This window comes from Peromyscus maniculatus, chromosome 1, assembly GCF_049852395.1.
Source record: "Peromyscus maniculatus bairdii isolate BWxNUB_F1_BW_parent chromosome 1, HU_Pman_BW_mat_3.1, whole genome shotgun sequence".
Lineage (NCBI taxonomy): Eukaryota > Metazoa > Chordata > Mammalia > Rodentia > Cricetidae > Peromyscus > Peromyscus maniculatus.
In genome coordinates, this window is record NC_134852.1 from 69,437,817 (window position 1) to 69,462,233 (window position 24,417).

General features: G+C 36.7%; 2 non-coding genes across 2 annotated transcripts; both read right to left on the bottom strand.

Moving 5' to 3' along the window:
- Positions 1–7,854: 7,854 nt before the first annotated feature.
- LOC121826168 (small nucleolar RNA SNORD109A) lies at positions 7,855–7,933 on the bottom strand. The gene has a single exon (XR_006068480.1). It is a non-coding gene; the product is annotated as a small nucleolar RNA SNORD109A (small nucleolar RNA).
- Positions 7,934–12,129: 4,196 nt separating this feature from the next.
- Positions 12,130–12,195, bottom strand: LOC121826172 (small nucleolar RNA SNORD109A). The gene has a single exon (XR_006068484.1). It is a non-coding gene; the product is annotated as a small nucleolar RNA SNORD109A (small nucleolar RNA).
- Positions 12,196–24,417: the final 12,222 nt, after the last annotated feature.

The window sequence follows — 24,417 nt, forward strand, 5'->3', positions numbered from 1 at the left end:
TCACCTGTATTCTGTTATGAAAATCATGTGTGCCTTCATGGTTTTCCCACTGACTTTTCCCTAAGACGGGCTAACAGTATGGACTGATCCCTCTCTGTACATACACATTCCAGGTATTTGGAAAACAGCCTCAGGAAAGGCTTTCTCTGGAATCTGATATCTCCCTGAGCCACTTTCAAAGTCTAACCGTGATATGCTAATGGTCATTAGCACTCAGTTGACCTTCTCTTTTACCACTCTCATTTTGGATTCTTGAAGAAAGCCTGGTGCTCACTGCCTGAGGAAAATTTTTTACCTGCCTTTATGACCCTGTAGAATTCAAGCTTGGTGACCTTGCTCAACCAGGGGCTTGATATAACTGGATTCCAGGGAGACTTAGGTAGAACACGGGGAATGGAGAACAGAGAAGAGAAAAGAGAATGGAAGAACTAGATGGGTAAGAACTTGAGAGGAACAAACTGAGATGGGGAAGAACTAGATTGAAGGGCTAGAAGAGAGTACTAGAGGAATGAGATGGAAGATGAGGAAGAGTCAGATGGGAAAGTCCTAGCTGGGTAAGAACAAGATGGAAAGGACCTAGATGAGGCAGAATTAAGAGAGTTAAGATAGAAGTTAAGATTGAGAAGTAGATAACAGAGAAATCAAGCAAGATTGGAGCTAGGCAAGAGAACAGAACTGAAACTGTGTATAAAGGATGTTATGCCAGAGGAATTAAAGCAAGTGGACTATAGAGCTCTTTGTGCTGAGATTCTTTTTCCAGAAAATAGTCCTCGCCATTAGTAGTTCTCTCTCCTGAGCCCCTGGAATGTATAATATTAAGGCTGGTCCTGCTACTATTATACAAGTTCTGTCACCTTTTGTATCCAGTCTTAGGAAGAATAATCTACCAAGCACACTCAAAAAGCACTGGTGTCCTTAGAGGCACCTGTCCAGAGAGGAGGCTGTCTCTCCAGGGATTCATAAAGGTGACCCCTGAAGTGCAGGCTACTGATGAATCTGACCAATGGTGCTGCAGACCAGGAGGAACCCCAGGCCTCTTTGTGATGAGTATTTCAATATCTCCCTTCCCTATTAAGAATCCTTCTTGCACCATGAGTCAGAACGAGTCGAAAGAGAATCAGCTTTTGATAGAAGTTACAGGACACAGGCTTAAGACAAAAAGCATTTCAGTCAGCTCCAGTCTGTTTACAGGCTTAGATAAGGAAGCAACAGACTATCTTAATTCCATAAAGCCTCCTAAAAAATATAAGGAAAGATTTAGGAGATCCCTAAAAGCTGCCAACTTTATGAAATTGATTTACAGTCAGACTATGTTAAGCACCAGAGATTCTAACCCCTCCCTTTTAGGAAGAAACCTGCCATTACTTCATTCAGGGTCTTACAAGCAGGTAACACAATATTATCACACTACAAGACTTCTAGAGCTAATGAAGTTCACTATTCTCAGTAGCAGCAATGTCCTGCTACAAACAGGTGTTTTTATGCTAAAACAAAATGGATCTAAGCACAAACTTGAGCCTAAACTTGCAAATTGCTAACTAGGGGCTCACTTCAGCAGCCATCATTTAAATAACAATGCGAGTGTCACAGCCAGTGCCTGTTTAAAAACTAATGGCAACTCCTAGCTCTCCTAAAAAGTGTCCCTTTCTCTCTCTTTCCTCTTTTTGGGTTGACTTTTAAGTTCTTGGTAATTTACAAAAATCTTGGCCAAGTACAAGAACTTCAGTTAACCCATTTCAAAAAAGCAGGTCCTTATTAAGGGACGCCCTACTAAGACCTATATGAATTCATCAGACCCCCAGAGAAGTTTGGGGGCTGGAATCTTAAACATCTACTGCCTTCTCTCTGAACCTATCTATCTGCTATCTGCATTTCAGTTCACTTGGGCCTTTGAGTCTTCTCCACCCTTCTCCTCACCTTGCCATTCCTGGTGGCTATCTGGCTTGATATAGTGGCTTGGACTAACTGGCTGCAGCTGCTAAAAAAATAAAATCCTCCTCTGTTTTAGATTTTTTACTGTGCTTATCTCATTTTATGATACTCCTTAAAGGATTTATTAAATTGTTTCTCACTTCATATACTATATTTTTTAATAAGAGTTCCTGTTTCTATATTAAAATAACCAGTACAAACTTAATATTTTTAAGGCTAAACCTGACGGGTATAAAACCTAAGTTCTAAGCTTATAAGGATAACTAACTTATAAATTGTTAAAAGTAAGTTTACTTTAATTAAAGGTAATTAAAAAATAAAACTTATTGATTGACCAACCTAAACTGTAAACTGTTAAGGATAAGTTGTACTTAAGCTATAAGCTATTAGAGATAATTATTAGGATACAAATTAAGGGTTAATCATCTTATAAATTATCAAATTATCTAATGTAAATGCAAAATCATAATTATATACATGCTAAGTATGCTAAATTTAATATAATCAATTCATTACTTAGCCCACTAACATTTAAAATGTTTAAGCTTTGGACAAAACTGGCATACCCCTTATTGCCAGGGTTTTGTCCAAACTGTGCATTGAGATAATTTAGATTATATCCCCATTTACCAGGCCTGAAACATAATTTGCTTTGCTATTCCAATTCATAGAAAAGGTAGCTTGCCAAAGAGATTTCAAAATAAACTTTGTGCCTTTGTTTAAAGGAATTTACCACATTGGCTGCTCTCAGTAATGAATCACCTATATCTCCTGAAGAATTAAATACAAAAATGCTTTTAGATGTAAAGTTTATAAGGATATGAATGATTAGATATAAAGAATGTTTAAGAATGTTAAGAAATAGTTATCTCCCCCCCCCCCCCAGAGCTGAGGACTGAACCCAGGGCCTTGCGCTTACTAAGCAAGTAAGTGCTCTACCACTGAGCTAAATTATAACTGGGCAGTGGTGGTGCACACCTTTAATCCCAGCACTTAGGAAGCAGAGGCAGGCAGATCTCTGTGAGTTCGAGGCCAGCCTAGTCTACCAAGTGATTTCTAGGAAAGGCACAATACTACACAGAGAAACCCTGTCTCAAAAAACCAAAAAAAAAAGTTATTATATGTGGAATACTAGTCATTGGATTAGAGAAATATAACATATGAACATCTAGATATATTATAAATGATACATAAGTCTCAGTAAATAACCTAGAGATACTGAGGATGTATACCTAAGTTAGATCTATGGATAAAGTTTGTATTGAAGTCTGAGATAGATATATAGACTTTAAGAATGAACTTATATATGCCTTAATACAAGAGTCTATAGATCTCCCCAGAAGGGACACTGGGGCTAATTATAGGCCATTGCTCCTCTGCTATACAAGGTATAAAAACTGTCCCAGGAAAGGTTGATCCTGACTTTACTGAAGACATTAAGATCATTGTACAACCCCCTACAAAAACAATTCAGATTCATACAGGGTAACACCTACGGGAGCTGCCAGTTTGGATTCTAGGGATATGGCTTTCTGGGTTCAGAAATTAAATATTCCAGACCAACCAAATACTTAAAATACAGGGAAAGACATATAAGCACAGATGTTTCTTATATTGCAGGAAAAGACTGGCCAAGTATAAACTTATGGCATATTCTTAATATTGGGCATATAAAGCCTCCCACCAGCCCTTGAGTCACCCCAATATTTGTTGTTTAATGAAAATCAGGCTTATAGAATGTTACAAGACCTTAAGAAAAAGTAAAATTTTATTAAAGCCAAGGGGACTCTCCTAGCCTGGCTTGCCATCTCCCATGGCCATGGCCCAAAATAAAAAAATAATCATCATAGATGTACAAGATTGCTTCTTTACCATACCTCCTTCACCCTAAAGAGTGTCAGCATCTCACTTTTAGCTTGCCTACTCACTCTGCCATGATGGAGGCCAAAGCTAACATATAGAGCAGGAAATGTGAGTTCTGTTTATCCAAGACTGATTTATTGAGCGGAGTTCCTCATTTTATCCATACAGATTAACAATCAGTGCTAACTATCAATTGTAGCTTACTCACAATCCCCCAACCTAATAATAATAAATATATGTATATATATATATATATATATATATATATATATATATATATATATATATATATAATATATCTTACAATACATTTATTGTACAGATGATATTATATTTATATCAAACTATGAAACTTATGAGTCTATAGAATGGCAAATAGCTCTACAGGATATACTGGTACCTTTTCATATGTCTGTCCAACAATTACAAATTCTCTCCCTATGGAGGCTCACATACACTGCTTACATCCTTATGATTTATGGTTATGAAATAAGAAGTAATATACCATTTATTTTATGGATGACACACATGAATTCCTTTTGTTTCTCTATGATAATGGTGTTTATCACTCCCAGACTTAGACAATGTTCACCATTCAATTTTCTTTCATTAAAGTTTGCTTGATGAATGTATCCATTCACCTGATCTATCATGACTTCTAAGCTTCATATTATGGCACAGTCTATCTGAGGGGCCTGAAAGAATCCTTAAAAAAATTAAGAGGAGGGACCTGTGGGAGAACACAGAAGATTCCAAGCTAGATCTGAGCTTGCTTTGCCCAGCAGGGCTGCATAGGGGGATGGATTATCAATGTGCATGGTTACCAGGAGGTTGGAAGGGACTGCACTTGGCTGTGCTAGGAGGAGGTATTTTGCTCCACAGCTTAGCATTACATTAAAAAACCCTTAAAATGGTACAGAAGGGGCTGAAGGATAAGGACTCATGCCCTACCAAGGCTATCTTGAAGTTCTATATACCTCTCTCAAATCTATATTTCTATCTAAATCTCTTATTCAACATTACTCAAGAACACCCTGGAAAAAGGTGGGAACAGGTACTCCACAGGCCATAGACCCTACTTTCATGAAATGCCCAGGTTTAGAAAAGAGTTAGCAGGTCACGATAATTAAATCGAGTGCTTCCCTTTCTCCATGAAGATCAGTAGCACTACTGGGATCCTAACATGCAAAATAGCCCTTATCTTCCTGGATGTTCCTCTGCTATGGTCATCATAGAAACCCGAGGGGATGCAACAAAAATATTAGCATATGTCAGCAATGAACTCAGATGCATTTTCAGGAGTAGGCCACGTGGTGTGTGTGTTTGGTAAAATCTCTTTGTTATCATACCATATTGTATTTATTCACCTCAATTTACAAAAGTTCGGTTTTAGGGATACCTAAATGGCAAAGTTGTTTATATACTAATTGATACTTGCTAAATAGAGCATGGGAATTGAGAGTTCTGTCACATCCTTCTAATTTCTGCAAATGTCCAATAAGATGCTATTCTTAAGTTGGAAAAAGTACAATGTATATTTTGAAAACTTCCCATATCAGAAACTTAGTGGCACCTATAACTTGCAAAGTAAACAAAATAGTATTGAAAAATCAGAGGACATATTTTCAGAATCCACATCAACACAAGTGGTATAAACTAAACAACTTAACTTGAATAATTGTGGAATATGGACTTACATTCAGGACTGATCACTGTGGTATTACTCAGCATTACAGATGAGAATAAAACAAGGTAGAAATAGGACTTTTATGGATGGTCTTTAAAATAGATAAAGATAGGGAATCCATGGAGTCTTTAAGTTTGATATTGGAAATTCAATATTGTAGGGAAAGCATAAGATAGGAAGTGGTCCTGAGTGTCATTAAAAAATAACCTTCATACAATGGGGATATTTAAGTCAAGAAGCATACAGAAAATGGAAATATTTGGTTAGCTTGTCACTAGCTTATAAGGAAAATTTCAAAATATGACATAGAATAAAGGAGACCTGAAATTTGATAATCTTGATAATTTTATCAAGAATCCAAACATAACTCTCAAGGGAGTAAAACACAGAAATCATTTCCTTGAACTCCTGAGGCCATTGGTAATAATTTCATGAAATTCCAAGCCTGAGAAAAGAGTTAGCAGGTCATGAAAATCAGATGTGGTGCTTACCTCTCTGTAAGAAGAATCAGTAGCCTCTGTGGGATCCTAACCTGCAACATAATATAAATAAAATATATCAGGCACAAATAGGTGTCCAGGTAAGGATCCATGCCTTACTAGTAAAAACATGAAGCCATCTTAGCACATAAAACATTACTGACAAACAGTGAGGTGATTTCTTTGCTCTCCTAAATTTTGGGTTCTCTTGAGAGGACACATTTTCTCACCTATCCTTCCTCTAATGAGTCAGTCTAAATCCATTAGGAAATGAAGGGAGAGAGAGAGGGAGAGAGAGACAGACAGAGAGACAGAGAGAGAGATATCTCTTTCAAAGGACAGCAGTAGCTATTCTCCAGCAGGAAGAAGATATAGCATTTGTATCTTAGACTTCGTGTTATATCTCAGGGTTCAAGAGCACACTGAATATGGGCCTTAGGAGGCAGGAAGATGGACCATAGCTAAGATATTCATTCCAAGTTTTATAGAATTCTTGAGCAATCACTTAGCTCCATTGATGTGTAATATCACCTGGGAAATTGTTCAAACTTGTCCAGCAGCAGATTATGGAATGATGTGTGAAAATCTAGAAACCCATCCAAATGAAGATATTTTGCTGGATCTTTGGCAATTCCACTCATTTGGGAGATGGGTAAGACCTTGAAATTAAGGACTGTGAGGTATATTGTTCTCTCTGAAAATGGTCACTTTGTAAAAGGGAAGGATGCCTGCATGGCAAACATGAATTCCTTTGTTGATTTCTCATTGAGAATGGTGTGTATCACTACCAGATTAGGACAAGGTTCAAGATTCAACTTACCTTTCAATACACTTTGCAAGGAGAAGATATCCATTCAAGTGATCTAATATGACTCCTAAACATTCATATTAATTTATCTGTATGAAACAATCACACATACACACACACCCACACACACACACACACACACACATATGTATATAGTTTCATTTTTCATTTGTAGTGACTCAAATAATGACAGCACAGTGCAGGTGGTTCTTCCATGTTTCACTTTTAAAATTTTGAGTGTCTGCCTTCTTATCTACTCACTCTGAGTACCTGCTTGTCACTTCCTATCCTCAGATGATTGTTTTCCTGATTGATAATTCTCAGTGCCATACTTGTTTGAAGAAACATGTGCAATTGTTTGAGATTTATGATGTGTGTGCATTATCTAAACTTACTAAAAACTACAAAATAAATGTAAAGAAATTAAAGCCCTTACTTCAAACCTTATGCTTCAAACAAACAATGCATTTAAGACATGGATGCTCAAAAAAATAATTTTGTGAAGAAGGAATTATGGTGGTAAGATGTGGTTAATGATCAGGTAAAATTTAAAAAGCTGATGGACCTAGTGCCTCACAGTAACATGTTTATTAGCATCCATAATAATACAGCTTCCAGAAAGAAAGGTATATTCAGTGACAATATATAGAAAAGGATTCTTCTTATAACATGGTTAATTATCTCACATTGTGGCCAAATGGCACAAAGGAGCAGGAGAGGCACAGTCCTGTTCTGGTGGAATTGAGTCCTGTAATCCTTTCTTGTCTTTTTCCAACGTAGGAATGTTAAATTCCCATGGCAGTGTCAGGAGAAGCTCAATGATTCTTTCACTGCTTCCACATCTTTTGATATTTTTTTTCATTCAGGCTTGTATGAGTCAATAACTTAACAGGAATGTACACACTATGGTTTAGTACAGTATATTCCAAAGGGAAAGGAATGAAGCAAATATTAGGACAGGTTTGGCACACCAAAATATTGTGATTTCGTCCAAATTTAGGAGACCAAATCCAGTCTGCACTGTTTTCTGTCATCCTTCAAAGGGGAAGAGTTTTGGCCAGGTTCTAGAAACATTGTTCTTGAGAGGATCTCCTATCTGAAATTCAGATTGCCATTGGTATGAGTTGATCATTGTCCTCAGAGACTTGATGTCATCATTGATCCAGACAAACCCTTTCCTACCATGAGACTATTTCCACTGCCATGTGAAAGCTGGGACAGCTATTCTCTTCCTCTTTGAAAAAGATCAGGATTGTGCATCAGGCTTGTTGCTCTGGTCCTAAGCAGAGGTCCTGAACCAGCTATTGCAAGAATAAATTGTGATCTTCTTTTTAGAGCACAGATGTGTTAAACAAGTATCAGTACTCTATAGTGCAACAGGTACTGATAACAAAAAGAATCACATTTGAGGGCATTTATGGGATGACTTTTCATCCTGAAAAAGGATTTCCATGAGAAAAGGGGCTAAATGTATTAAATAGTCATCAAAAAGACATGGGCCACCATTTAATATGTTTAGATAGGCATTCCAAAATTTGGATTTCATGAAAATCTAATATTCAGGAGTTTTTGTTAGATTTCTTCTCTTATTCCTCCTCCTTCTCCTCCTCTTTCTCAAACTCCTCTGCCTATGCCAGGCCTAGAATTTGTCTTCTGTCACTGTTGAGTGTGGAACCTTCAGGTGATCATTCAAATGTTAATAGTCTACTGAATCCAGAACTTAATGTTCCAAAGCCAACATCTTCCTGGGTGTTCCTCTGCTAGGGTCATAATAGAAACCAGAGGGAAAGCAACAAATAAATTTGTGTATGTCACAAATGATCACAGATTCATTTAAAGGGGCATGACTTGTGTGGTGGATGTTTGAGTCTGGATGAAATGTCTCTTGCTATCACACTGTGTTGTATTTATTCAAATCAAATTACAGAAGTTCAGTTTTTGGGATTCCTAAATGGCAACGATTTTTATATACAAATTCAATCTGGATAATTGGTCAGAGCATGAGAATCTACAGTTTAGCCACATCCTACTCATTTCTACATCTGTCCTGGAAGGTGTTTGTCTTAGAACAGATAGAGTACAATACCAGTTTTGAGTAACTTCCCTGAGCAAACACTTAGAGTCACCCGTAACTGCAAAGCAAACAAAATAGTATTGAAAGCTCAGAGCGGGTATTTTCAGAATCCAAATCAATCCAAGTCAGACAAGGTAAAGAACTAAACTTGATCCTCAGTGCTCTGGAACAGACATTCGGTACTGGTCTCTGACTGGTTACTCAGCATTAGGGAAGAGGACCAGGCAAGGTAGAGTTAGTAATTTGATGGATAGACTGTAAAGGAGAAAAAGATAGAGAATCTGGGAATCTTTATGATTGAACTTCAGAAAATCTCTATTGAATGGAAAACATGAACTAGGAGGTGGTCTTGAGTGTCATTACAAAATAACCTTCACACAAGTGGGATTTTTTATTAAAATAATTTATTTAATTTTACTTTATGGAGATTAGTGTGAGGGTGTCAAATCCCCTGGAAATGGAGTTACAGACAGGTGTGAGCTGCCATGTGGGTGCTGAAAATTGAACTCAGGTCCTGTGGAAGAGTAACCCATGCTCTTAACTGCTGAGTCATCTCTCCAGCCCCACAAGTGTGATCTTTTAAATCAAGAAGCATACATGGAATGGAAATATTTGGTTCCCTTTTTGCTAGCTGGATAAGGGAATTCCAATCTAGGAGGCACAGAATAAAGGAAACCTGAAAATGAATAAACTTGATATCAAGAATCTAAACATAACTGTTAAGAGATTCAAATCAGAGAAATCATTTCCTTGAATTCCTTAAGCCATGGATTCTAATTTGATGAAATCTCCAGCTTTAGAAATGAGTTTGCAAGTCATAAAAATCAGATGTTTTGCTTATCTCTCTGCAAAAAGAATCAGTACCATCCCTGGGATCCTAACCTGTAACATAATAGAAATAAAATATATCCAGGACAGATAGGTGTCTGCATGCCTTACTAGCCACACCCTGAAAACATCCAAGCATAATCAAACTTCCTGACAAATTCTGATGTCCTTTCTTTGCTTTCCTAAATTTTGGCTTATCTTGACAGGACACATTTGCTTCTTGATTGCTTCCTCTGATGCATTCAGTCTAAACACATTAGGTAATGAAGGAAGAAAAAGAGAGAGAAATACAGAGAGAGTTATGTCTCTGTGAAAGGAGAGTGGTAGTTTCACTCAGATAGGATAAAGATATGGCATTTGTGTCTTAGATTTCGGGTTCTGTTTCAAGGTTCAAGAGCACATTGAATGTGTGCTCTTAGGAGGCAGGAAGCTTGACCCGATCCATGATATTCCTTCCAAGTCTGGTAGAATTCTTGGGCAAGCACCTGCTCTCTTGATTTGTAATATCCACTGGTTATGATTGAGTCTTGCACATCACAGATTACAGAATGAAGTATGAAATCCTAGAAACCCTTCCCAATGCAGATAATTTCCTGGATCTTGGGCAATTCCACTCACTTCAGAGATGGGTATGATCTTGAAATTATGGTCTGTGGACTTGACAATTTTCTCTGAAAACAAGCATTTGCTAAAAGAGAAGGTTACCTGGATGGCAAACATGAATTCCTTTGCTGATTTCTCTTTGAGAATGGTGTGTATCACTACCAGACTAGGACAAGTTTCAAAATTCTATTTTCACTTCAAGAAACTTTGCTATGTAAATGTTTCCTTCGAGTGATCTATCATGACTCTTAATGCCTCTTTTTATAGAATCTCTAGGAAACAATGTCATATATAATATGTATATATATATGTATATATATGTATATATATATATATATATGTGTGTGTGTGTGTGTGTGTGTGTGTGTGTGTGTGTGTGTGTGTGTGTGTGTTATTGTATTCCCCCAAATATTGTGCATGCTAATAAACTTATCTGGGATCAGAGACAGAGAAGCCACAATATTAAACATAAAGGATAGCCAGTGGTAGCACACACCTTTAATCCTAGCATTCCAGAGGCAGAAATCCATGTGTTCAAGGATACAGACAGGTATGGTGACTCATCATGCCTTTAATCCCAGAAAACAAGCCTTTAACCCCAGGGAGTGAAGGCAGAAGACAGGAAGATATATAAGGCGTGAGGACCAGGAACTAGAAGCATTTGGCTGGTTAAGCATTCAGGTTTTTGAGCAGCAATTCAGCTGAGACCCATTCTGGATGAGGACTCAGAGGCCTCCAGTCTGAGGAGACAAGACCAGCTCAGGATCTGGCAAGGTGAGGTAGCTGTGGCTTGTTCTGTCTCTCTGATCTACCAGCATTGACCCCAATAACTGGCCTCAGGTTTGATTTTATTAATAAGAACTTTTAAGATCCCTGCTACACATATATGTATGTATCAGTATGTCATTGTTTCATCTTTCTTTTGTAGTGTTTCAAATAATCTTGGCATAGCACAAGTGGTTCTTCAATGTTTTCTTTTGGAAACTTTGAGTGCCTGCCTTGTTATCTACTCTCTGATTACCTGCTTGTTTCTTCCTATTCTCAGGTAATTGTTTTCCTGACTGATGATTCTGAATGCACTTCTTTTTGGAAGTAACATGTGGCAGTCTTTGAGGCCTATGATGTGTTTGCATGATCTCAACTTACTAATACCTACACAAAATGTAAACAAACTGAAGCCCTCACTTCTAACATTGTGCCTCAAACACACAATGCACTTAAGTTATGGACCCTCATCAAAAATTATAATTTTGTCAAGAAGATATTATGATGGTAAGATGTGATTGGTGAGCAGGTCAACATCTGAAAGCTGTTTGATCTGGTGCCTCACAGTAAGATGACTATTTGCACCCATAAAAATACAGCTTCCAGTAAGAAGGGTATATTCAGTGACAATATATAGAAAAAGACTTTTTCTCACAACATGGTGAATTATCTCACATTGTGGTCAAATGACACAAAGGAGTAGGAGAGGCACAGTCCTGTTCTGGTGGAAGTGAGTCCTGTAAACCTTTCTTGTCCTTTTGCCAATTTGGAAAGTGAAAGTCCCATGGAAGTGCCAGGAGATGCTCAATGATTGTTTCAGTGCTTACACATCTTTTGGTATTTTTTTTTCATTCAGGCTTGCATGATTGGATAACTTAAAAGCAATGTACACCATATATTTACTACAGTACTTTCCAGATGGAAAGGAATGAAGCAATTTTTAGGACAGGTTGGGCACACCCAAATATTGTGATTTCGTCCAAATTGAGGAGACCAAATCCAGTCTGCACTGTTTTCTGTCAGCCTTCAAAGGGGAAGAGTTTGGACTAGATTCTGGAAACATCATTGTTCTTGAGAGGATATCCTATCTGGACCTCAGGTTGCCATTTGTATGAGTTGATCACCGTCCTCAGAGATTTGTTGTCATTGTTGATCCAGACAACATGTTGATCCAACAACCTCTCTCACCACATGACTGTTTCCACTGCTAAGGCAATGCGGAAACAGCTATTCTCTTTGGCTTTGAAAAGGAAGATCAGGGTTGTGCAGTAGGCTTGTTGTTTTCATCCTCAGCAGAAGTCCTTAACAAGATATTGCAAGAAAAAAATTGTCATCTGCATTTTAGAGCATAGATGACATGAATAAGTATCAATTCTCTATTGTGCCACAGGTTTTGATAACAAAGAGAAGCACATTAGTGGACTTTCATGGAATGAATTTTCATCTTGAAATCAGATTTCCATCAGAAAAAAGACAAAATGTGTTAAATAGGCATTCAACATATCATGGGTTACCATTTAATATTTTTAGAGAGGCATTCTAATTTTTGGATTTCATGAAAATCTAATATTCAGGGCTTTTTGTAGCCTTTTCCTTCTCCTCCTGCTCCTTCTCTTCCTCTTTCTCAAACTCCTCTACCTCTTCTGCCTCTAAATGCCCATAGGTTTTTTTCTGTCTCACTGCCCAGTGTGGGCTTTCCAGTTGCTTTCCCAACTGTCAACACTACTGAAAACCTCACACTTGTTTTCCAAATCAGCACGCTCCTTGTTGTTTCTCTGCTACGGCTGTGATAGAAACCCAAGGAGAACATAAAACATATAAGTACATGTGAGAAATAATCACAGATGCATTTTCATTGGCAGGCCTTGTGGTGTGTGTGTTTGAGTTCTGATAAAAATTGTTCTTGTATTTACAACATATTGTATTTATTCACCTATATTTATGAAAGTTCGATTTTAGGAATCCCTTAATGAAAAGATTTCCATACATATTTTGATTCTTGCTAAGTTGTTCAGAACATGGGAATTTAGAGTTCTGCTACATCCTCTTCATCTCTGTATCTGTCCTGCAAATTGCTTGTCTTAAACCAGATAGACTACAGAACACGTTTTGAGTAACTTCCCTGAACAAACACTTGCAGTCACCTGTAACTTGCAAAGCAAACAAAATGATATTGAAAACTCAGAGCAGATATTTTCAGAATCTTAATCTATACAAGTCAGATAAGGTAAAGACCTAAACTTGATCCGCAGTGTTCTAGGATTGACATTTTATACTGGTCTTTGTGTTATTAGGTAAATGACCAAACAAGGTAGAGATAGTCGCTTGTTTGATGGGTTGCATAGGACAAAAAGATAATGAATCAGCAAGACTGAGCATCAGAAATTCAATATTGAATGGAATGCATGAGCTATGAGATGGTCTCGCATGTAATTACTAAATAACCTTCACACTTCTGAGATCTTTTAAATCAAGAAGCACACAGGGAATGGAAATACTTGTTTCCCTTGTCACTAGCTTGGTAAGGGAATTCTAATCTCTGAGTTATAGAATAATCAAGACCTGAAAATTGAAAACTTGTATACTCTAGCATGAATCCAAATATAACTGTCAAGAGAGTTAAATCAAAGAAACAATATTCATTGAACTTCTGATGTCATATACCCTTCTTTAAGAAATCTTCAGCCTTAATAGTTATTGTGTCTCCAGTATCAGATTTCTTGATTACCTCTCTCACCTGAATAATTTTTAGCCCTCTGGGATTTTAATTATTGACAATATAGAACTAAAATATATCTGTCATCAAAATGGCACTGTCCATCTTTACATATCAATAAATAGGCATCCACATTTTAGATTTCAAGACAATATATTTATCAGGAGATTTTTTGTTAGCTTATTCCTCATCCTCCTTCTCTTCTCGGCTTCTCAGTTTCCTCTTCCTTTTCTACCTAAATATTTTGTCCTCTGTCTCACACCCCAGTATGGTCTTTCCATTTCATCATTCAATTGTCAATACTGTTCTGAATTCTGAAGCTTGTGTCCCAATGCTATCATCCTCCTGCATGTTTCTTTGCTCTGGTCTGAATAGAAACGACAGGGGAAGCAACAAAATGATTGGTAAATGTTCAGCAATAATCTTTGATACATTTTCAGGGTGTTTGAGTTTGGATGAAATCTCCTTGTTATCACACCATGTTGTATTTATTCACCTAATTTAAAAAAAAATTCAGTTTAGTGATCCCTAAATTGATACTTGCTAATTAGTCTGAGCATGAACATTTAGTGTTCTGTCATACCCTCCTCTTTTGTGCTATTGTACAGTAAGGTGCTTTCCTTAAATTGGATATGCTAAAACACAAGTTTTGTGTAATGTCCCATAAAAATGTTTAGATTCACCTGTAACTTGAAAAACAAAACAAAATAGTAGTAAAAACTCAGAGGGAGTGTGTTCAGTATCCTCTAATATATGTTGGGTAAGGTAAACATGTAAACCTGATTCTTTGTGTTTTAGGAGCCTATATTCAGGACTGGCTTCTGTTGCACCATTCAGCTAGGGAACAGTACAAGATAGGGGAAAAAAAGGAGTTTGTGGCAAAGAATTTAAAGGAGAATAAGATAGGGAATCAAGGGAGGCTTTAAGATTGAATATCAGAAATTCACATTTGAACAGAAAGCTTAAATTTTCAGGTGGTCTAGAAAGTCCTTACAGCATAACCTTAACACAACTGGGGTCTTCTCAATTAAGAAGCGTACATGGTATGGTAAAATTTGGTAACTTTGTCACTAGCTTGAAAAGGAAATTACAGTCTATGATACCTAAACTAATGGAAGACTTAAAAATGATAAACTTGATAAATCATCATGAATCTCAACATAACTTTCAAGGGAGTTCAATCATATTAGTCATATTCCTTGAACTATTGATATTATCGATCCTGATTATAAGATATACCTACTATATTCTAGAGTTACCAAGTCACCAGAATCAGATTTGATGCTCACCTCTTTCACTTAAGGAATAAGTAACTCTTGCTGTGGGATGGTCTGTATGTCAAATCTGTTGCTCTAATTGGTCAAGAAATAAAACACTGATTGGCCAGTGGCTAGGCAGGAAGTATAGGCAGGACTAACAGAGAGGAGAAAAGAAAGAACAGGAAGGCAGAAGGAGACACTGCCAGCGAGCCGCCACCATGACAGACAGCATGTGAAGATACGGGTAAGCCACAAGCCATGTGGCAAGGTATAGATTTATAGGAATGGATTAATTTAAGCTATAAGAATAGTTAGCAAGAAGCCTACCACGGCCATACAGTTTGTAAGCAATATAAGTTTCTGTGTTTACTTGGTTGGGTCTGAGGGGCTATGGGACTGGCCGGTGACAGATTTGTCCTGACTGTGGGCAAGGAAGGAAAACTCTAGCTACAAGCTCTGCTGGACTCTAAGCTGCAATTTAATAGAATTATAATATATCAGGGATGGAAATGTGTCCACACAACTCTGTATGCATAGTTAGACACACCTGCAGCTATCCTACCAATACAACCTTCCAACAAATACTTCGGTAGATCCTTTGCTTTTCTAAATTTTGGTTCATCTTGCAAAGAAACCTTTTCTTTCTAATCACTTCATCTAAAGCAGTCAATCTAAGCACATTTGACAATGAAATAATAGAGAGTTGGCTCTTTGAAAGTATAGTGTTGCTTATACTCAAGCAGAGAAAGGATTTGACATATGTGTGTGTGTGTGTGTGTGTGTGTGTGTGTGTGTGTGTGTGTTAGATACATTTGTTATGAATTCTTTTTTATACCTTTGAAAAAATAATGCTCCATGAAGGCCTTCATTCAACTGATCTATCATGAGCCCCAACTCCTTCCTTTTATCATGGCTCAGTGAAATTTGAAAAATATTTTTTTTTCAATTTTCATTTGATGAGACTCAAATACTCTGAGCATAGTGTATGTGGTTTTTCAATGTTTCACTTGAAAAACTTGGAGTGTCTGCTTTGTTATCTATTCTCTCTGTGCACCTGCTTGCCTCTTTGTGTACTCAGCTGAATGTTTTCCTGAATCATAGATCTGAGTTGAATGACTATTGAAAGTAGGATGTGTTTATGAACTACAGTGTGTGTGAAGGCTCTCAGCTACTAATAAAGACTAATAATGTAAGGAAACTAAAGTCCACAGTTGATGCATTGTACTTCAAACACAGACTGCAGTTATAACCTGGACCATAACAAAAAAAATTGTGATTTTGCCAAGAAGATATTATGATGGAAAGAAGTATTTGGTAAGCAGGTAAATTCTGAAAGCTGTTTGATCTGGTGCCTCACAGTAAGATAACTATTGGCATCCAAAGTAATACAGCTTTCAGTAAGAAGGATATATTCACTGACAATATATAGAAAAGGAATTATTCTCACAGCATGGTGAATTATCTCACATTGTTGCCAAATTGTGGAAAGGAGCGTAGAGGCAGTGTCCTCCTAAATTGTCAGTTATGCTTGCAGTAATTTGTATTATTTCTTCTTGCTATTTCCCCAATGTAAGAATGTAAAATTCCCATGGGGCAGCCAGTGAGATGTTCAGTGATTTTTTTCATTACTGCCACCTCTTTGGATTTTTTTCTTTCAGGCTTGCATGAGTCAATAACTTTAAAATGATCGACAACATTGTTTAACACAGTACTTTTCAGATGGAATGTAAAAAATGCAAATATTGGAGCTAGTTTTAAACATGAAAAGTTGACATTTCCTCAAAATATAGGAGAACAAAGACAGTCAGCACTGTTGTCTGTCATCCTAAAAATAGTAAGAGTGCCAGCCATCTTCTGAAAACACCATTGCTCTCAAGAAGACATCCTATCTGGACTTCAGATTGCTATTAATATAATTCTCAGAGACTTATCATCAGAACCCAACAAATCCTTTCTTTACACATGAATACTTCCACTGAAATGTAAAAGCTAGAGTAGCTGATCTCCACAGCTTTGAAAGGAAAATAAGGATTGAGAACCAGGCTGGTTATTCAGAATTTCAATAGAAGGCTGAACCATAGATAGCATGAATATATGGTCTCCTGCTTCTTACAGCATAAATGAGGTGAACAACATATTGAAGCCTCTATGGTGCTGTAGTTACTGAGAAAAAGAGAAACACATTGGACAATTTTTATTGTTTGACTTCTCATTCTAAAATCTGATTTCCATGAAAATAAAGCAAACACATTCTGAAAATGCATCTAAAATGCCATCTTTAAATATCTTTTGATAATTATTCTATATGTTAGATTATATTAGAATATATTCATCAAGAACTTTTTGGTAGATTCTTTCATCACTTCCTCCTTATTCTCATTCTCCTCCTACTATTATACCTCAAGGTTTTGTCCTCTACCTCACAGCCCAGTATGTACCTTCCAGTTCATCCTGTAACTGTGACTGTTATGTAGAATCCTGAAATTTGTGTCCTATTATCATCACTATCTTGGATATTTCTTTACTATAGTCAGGACAGGAACCACAGAAAAAACAACAAGAATGTCTGTATATGTCACTAATAAACTCTAATGCATTTCAGAATGGCAAATACTGTGGTTTGTCTTTTGAGTCTGATTTAACACTTCTTTGTTATCACACCATGTTTTATTTATTCACATAACTCCCCAAAGGTTCAATATTAGGAATTCCTAAATGGCAATTTTTTTAAATATAAAAATGATTTTTGCCAGTATGTCTAGTCATGGGTATGTAGAGTTGTACCACATCCTAATCTTTTGTATAAATGTCCAGTAAGATGCTTTACTTAAGTCAGATGTAGCAAAAGAAAAGTTTTGAGTAATTTCCCATAAAAAAATACTTAAAGGCACCTCTAACATCCAAAGTAAATGCAAAAGTAATGAAAACACAATGTGAGCATTTTAAGAACCCACATTTATACAAATCACATAAGCCAAATCAATAAATTGATTCTCTGTCCTCTAGGAACCTACAGTCTGGACAGGTCTCTGTTGACATATCGATTATTATGGAACATGATCAGACAAGGTATAAACAGTAGTGTGATGCTTGGAGTTTAGAGGATAGTAAGATAGGAAATCATAGGAGGCATTAAGACTGAATATTTGAAAATCACCTTTGAACTGAATGCATGAATGTGGAGGTGGTCAAGAAAGTCATTACAGAATAACCTTCACACAACTGAGGTCTTTTAAATAAAGAAGCATACAGGCCATGGTAATATTTGTTTACTTTGTCACTAGCTTGAGAAGGGAATTTCACTCTATGAGACATACAATAATGGAGGACTGAAAAGTCATATACTTGATAAGTAGCATGAATCCAAATATAACTGTTAAGAGAATGAAATCATAGACGTCAAATTCCTTGAACTGCTGAGGTCACAGATCCTGATTTTAAGAAATCTCCATTATTAGTAAAGAGTTACCAAGTCATGAGAATCATATTCGATGCTTACCTCTCCTGCCTGAGGAATAAGTAGCCCTCTGGGATTCTAACCTACAAAAAATAGAAATAAAATATATCAGGAATGGAAATGTGTCCAGACAACTATGTCTCATGAACTACACCCTACAAACATCCTAGCATAAACAGTCTTTCCAACAAACACTCAGGTATTTCATTGCTTTCCTAACTTTTGCCTTGTCTTGCATGGACACCTTTTCTCCCTAATTGCTTCCTCTAAAGCAGTCAGTCTAAACACATTTGACAATAAAGGAAAGAAGAGTGTCACTTTGAAAGGATAATAGTAGTTGTGCTCAAGAGGAAGAAGATATGGCATATATATATATATATATATATATATATATATATATATATATATATATTACTTCTTGTTTTATCACAGGATTCAAGAGCATATTGAACATGTGTTAAGAGAGGGAAAGCCTGATATTATGATATTCCTGCCAAGTGATGAAGAATTCTTAGGCAAGTACCTAGTTCCTTTGATGTGTATCATTAATTTGATTCACCCTTGCACAGTCACTTTATAGAATGAAGTATGAAATCCTAGAAACCATTCCAAATGCAGATGTTTTCCTGGATTCTGGGCAATTGCACTCATTTTCAAGATGGATAAGATCTTGGAATTGCGTATTGTGAGAAATATGTGTGTCTCTGAAATAAGGTATTTTCTAAAAGACAATGATAAGTGAATGGCAATCTTGAATTCCTTTCTTGATTTCTGTTCGAGAATAGTGTACATCACTACCAGACTAGGACAAGGTTCTCCATTCAATTTCCCTTTCAATAAACACTGCTTGGTGAACATCTTCACTCAACTGATCTATCATGATTCCAAAATTCTTCCTGTCATCATGTCTCAGTAAAATATGAAATATTCTTTTGTTTTGTTTTAAATTTGATTTGACTGAAATATTCTGAGTGTAGTGCATATCATTCTTCAATGTGTCAGTTGAGAAACTTAAGAGTGCCTGCGTCTTTATCTGTTCCCTGTACACATGTTTGTCTCTTTTTTTCTTCAGCTGGTTGTTTTCCTGGCTCATGTAACTGTTTGGAATGCTTGTTGGAAGTAGCTTGTGTTTTTGTTCACAACTAACATTAAGTGTGTGAATGCTCTTAGATTGCTAATAAAAACAAATAATGTAATGAAACCTAAACACACCCTTAACACGACATACTTCAAGAGGGAGATGGCTGTTAGGACTGGGGAGCATAACATTTAACAAATACATCAAAAAGACATTATCATGGTAAGACGTAGTTGATGAGTAGGTCAAATTCTGAAAGCTGTTTGATCTGATGCCTGAACAATACAATGATCATTAGCTTCAAGAGGTAATCCAATTTCTTCTAAGAAGAATGACAAATTCACTGTCAATACATAGAAAACAAATGATTCTCAAAATACATGAACTATTTAAGATTGATGAAAAATCAAGGAAAGAAACAGGAGAGGCACATGCTTCCAAAATTCTCCATTATACAGACAGTGAGTCCCACAATCACATCCTTGTACTTTCCCAAATGTAGGAAAGTAAATGTCACTTGCAAGGGCCATAAAGCTGCTAAGGGAATATTACAGTGATTTCACCTCTTTGGATTCTCTGGTTTAAGACTACATTAATCAATTGCTTAAAAACAGGTGTACACTATAACATATGATACAGTGACTTTGAGATGAAAAGTAAATGAGGAAGTATTACATCAATTTTGGGACACTGAAAAAATGCCATTTCCTCAAAATCTCAGATTCAAAGTCAGTCTACACTGTCATCTGTCACTCTTCAAACAAGAGAGTGATAGTGATAGCTTTGTTCTGGAAACATCATTGCTCTCAAGAGCACCTCCAATATGGACACCAGATTGCCATTTGTATTAGTTGATCACCATCCACTGAGACTTGTTGTTGTCATTGTTTCAGAAAAACCCTCTCTTTTTTGTTTTATTTTATTTATTTATTTATTTATTTATTTATTTATTTATTTATTTATTTATTTATTTATTTATTTATTTATTTATTTATTTTGAGTAAAACTAAAACTCATTCTAAGCCACAGTCATCCTTGGGTGCCCCCTGCCATATAGCCTCCCTGCTTTCGTGGGTTGCAGTCTGATTGTTCTTTGATTTATATCTAGAATCCACTTATGAGTGAGTATATACCATGTTTGTCCTTCTGGGTTTGGGTTACCTCACTCAGGATGATATTTTCTAGTTCCATCCATTTGCCTGCAAATTTTATGCTTTCATTGTTTTTCTCTGCTGAGTAGTACTCCATTGTGTATATGTACCACATTTTTTTTCATCCATTCTTCTGTTGATGGGCATCTAGGTTGTTTCCATGTTCTGGCTATTACAAATAGTGCTGCTGTGAACATACTTGAACATGTTTCTTTGTGGTATGATTGATCATTCCTTGGGTATATGCCCAAGAGTGGTATGGCTGGGTCTTGAGGTAGATCCATTCCCAATTTTCTGAGGAACTGCCATACTAATTTCCACAGTGGCTGTACAAGTATGCATTCCCACCAACAGTGTAGGAGTGTTCCCTTTGCTCTGCATTCTCTCCAACATAGACAGTTATTAGTGTTTTTGATCATAGCCATTCTGACAGGTGTAAGGTGGTATCTCAGAGTAATTTTGATTTGCATTTCTCTGATGATTAAGGATGTTGAGCATTTCTTTAAATGTCTTTCAGCCATTTGTGATTCTTCTTTTGAGAATTCTCTGTTTTGCTCTTTAGCCCATTTTTTAATTGGATTGTTCAGTATTTTGATGTCTAGTTTCTTGAGTTTTTTATATACTTTGGAGATCAGTCCTCTGTCAGTTGTGGGGTTGGTGAAGGTCTTTTCCCATTCTGTAGGCTGTCTTTTGGTTTTATTGACCATGTCTTTTGCCCTAAAAAAGCTTCTCAGGTTCAAGAGGTCCCATTTATTAATTGTTGTGCAGTGTTTGTGCTCCTGGTGTTATATTTAGGAACTGATGTCCTGTGCCAATATGTTCAAGTGCACTTCCTATTTTCTCTTCTATTAAGTTTAGTGTAACTGGATTTACGTTGAAGTCTTGGATCCACTTGGATTTGAGTTCTGTGCATGGTGACAGATATGGATCTATTTGTAATCTTTTACATATTGACATCCAGTTATGCCAGCACCTTTTTTTTTTGGTTTTTCAAGAAAGGGTTTCTCTGTGTAGCTTTGCTCCTTTCCTGGATCTCACTCTGTAGACCAGGCTGGCCTCAAAATCACAAAGATCCACCTGCCTCTGCCTCCCGAGTGCTAGGATTAAAGGCATGCACCACCACTGCCCGGCATCATTTGTTGAAGATACTTTCTTTTTCCATTGCATAGTTTTGGCTTCTTTGTCAAATATCAGGTGTTCATATGTACATGGATTAATGTCAGAGTCTTCAATTCAATTCCATTGGTCTGTATGTCAGTTTGTATACCAGTACCAAGTTTTTTTTTTCTTACTATATCTTTATAGTAGAGCTTTAGGTCAGGGATGGTGATGCCTCCAGAGATTGCTTTATTTTTCAGGGTTCTTTTAGCTATCCTGGGTGTTTTGTTTTTCCACATGAAGTTGAGTGTTTTTCTTTCCAAGTCTGTGAAGAATTGTGTTGGGATTTTGATGGGGATCGAATTGAATCTGTAGATTGCTATTGGTAAGATTGCCATTTTTACTGTTAATCTTACCTATCCATGAGCATGGAAGATCCTTCCATTTTCTGATAGCTTCTTCAATTTCTTTCTTTAGAGATTCACACTTTTTTTTTCCAGAGCTGAGGAGTGAACCTAAGGCTTTGTGCTTGCTAGGCAAGTGTTCTACCACTGAGAAAAATCCCCAATCTCTAGAGATTAAAAGTTCTTATCAAAACGGTCCTTCACTTATTTAGTTAGTGTTACCCCAAGGTATTGCTGTGGGATGGTCTGTATGTCAAATTACTCTGATTGGTCAATAAATAAAACACTGATTGGCCAGTGGCTATGCAGGAAGTATAGTCAGGACTAACAGAGAGGAGAAAAGAAAGAACAGGAAGGCAGAAGGAGATACTGCCAGCCCCTGCCATGACAAGAAGCATGTGAAGACACTGGTAAGGCATGAGCCACGTGGCAAGTTATAGATTTATGGAAATGGATTAATTTACGCTATAAAAACAGTTAACAAGAAGCCTGCCACGGCCATACAGTTTGTAAGCAATAAAAGTCTCTGTGTTTACTTGGTTGGGTCTGAGCAGCTGTGGGACTGGTGGGTGACAAAGATTTGTCCTAACTGTGGGCAAGGCAGGAAAAATCTAGCTACAAGGTATTTTATATTATTTGTGGCTATTGTAAAGGGTGATGTTTCTCTGACTTCTTTCTCAGCCCTTTTATCAGTTGTGTATAAGAGGGCTACTGATTTTTTTGAGTTGATCTTGTATCCTGCCACTTTACTGAAGGAATTTTTCAGCTGTAGGAGTTCCCTGGTAGAATTTTTGGGGTCAGTTATGTATACTATCATATCATCTGTAAATAGTGAAAGTTAGACTTCTTTTCCAGTCTGTATCCTTTTGATCTCCTTTTGTTGTCTTATTGCTCTAGCTAGAACTTCAAGTACTATATTGAATATGGGGAGAGTGGACAGCCTTGTCTTGTTCCTGATTTTAGTGGTATGGCTTTGAGTTTCTCCCCGTTTAATTTGATGGTGGCTGTTGGCTTGCTATAAATTGCCTTTATTATGTTTAGGAATGTTCCTTGTATTCCTGATCTCTCTAAGACCTTTATCATGAAGGAGTGTTATATTTTGTCAAAGACTTTTTCAGCATCTAATGAGATGATCATTTTTTTTTCAGTTTGTTCATATGATGTATCACACTGACAGATTTTCATATGTTTAAACATCTTTGCATCCCTGGGATGAAACCTACTTGGTCATGGGGGATAATTTTTTTTGATGTATTCTTGGATTCTGTTTGCCAATATTTTGTTGAGTATTTTTGCATCAATGTTCATGAGGGAGATTGGTCTGTAATTCTCTTTCTTTGTTGCATCGTTTTGTGGTTTGGGTATCAGGGTGATTACAGCCTCATAAAAAGAGTTTGGTAATGTTCCTTTTGTTTCTATTGTGTGGAACAATTTGAAGAGTATTGGAATTAGTTCTTTTTTGAAAGTCTGGTAGAATTCTGTACTGAAAGCATGTGGTCCTGGGCTTTTTTTGGTTGCAAAACTTTTGATGACCATTTGTATTTCTTTAGGGGTTATTGATCTATTTAAATAGTTTATCTGGTCTTGATTTAACTTTGGTATATGGTATCTATCCAGAAAATTGTCCATTTCTTCCAGATTTTCCAATTTTGTGGAGTACAGGTTTTTGAAGTATGACCTGATGATTCTCTGGATTTCCTCATTGTCTGTTGTTATGTCTCCCTTTTCATTTCTCATTTTGTTAATTTGGGTGCTCTCTCTTTGCCTTTTGGTTAATTTGGCTAGGAGTTTGTCTATCTTGTTGATTTTTTCAAAGAACCAACTCTTTGTTTCTTTAAATTTTTTTGTATTGTACTCTTAGTTTCTATTTCATTGATTTCAGCCCTCAATTTGATTATTTCCTAGCATCTATTTCTCCTAGGTGAGTTTGTTTCTTTTTGTTCTAGAGCTTTCAGTTGTGCTTTTAGTTCATTGGTGTGAGATTTTTCCATCTTCTTTATGTGTGCATTTAGAGCCATGGATTTTCCTCTTGGCACTGCTTTAATAGTGTCCCATAAGTTTGGGTATGTTGTACTTTCATTTTCATTGAATTCTAGGAAATCTTTAATTTCTTTCTTTATTTCTTCCTTGACCCATTGATATTTCAGGTGGGCATTATTCAGTTTCCTTGAGATTGTAGGCTTTCTATAATTTTGTTGTTGTTGAAGTCTAACTT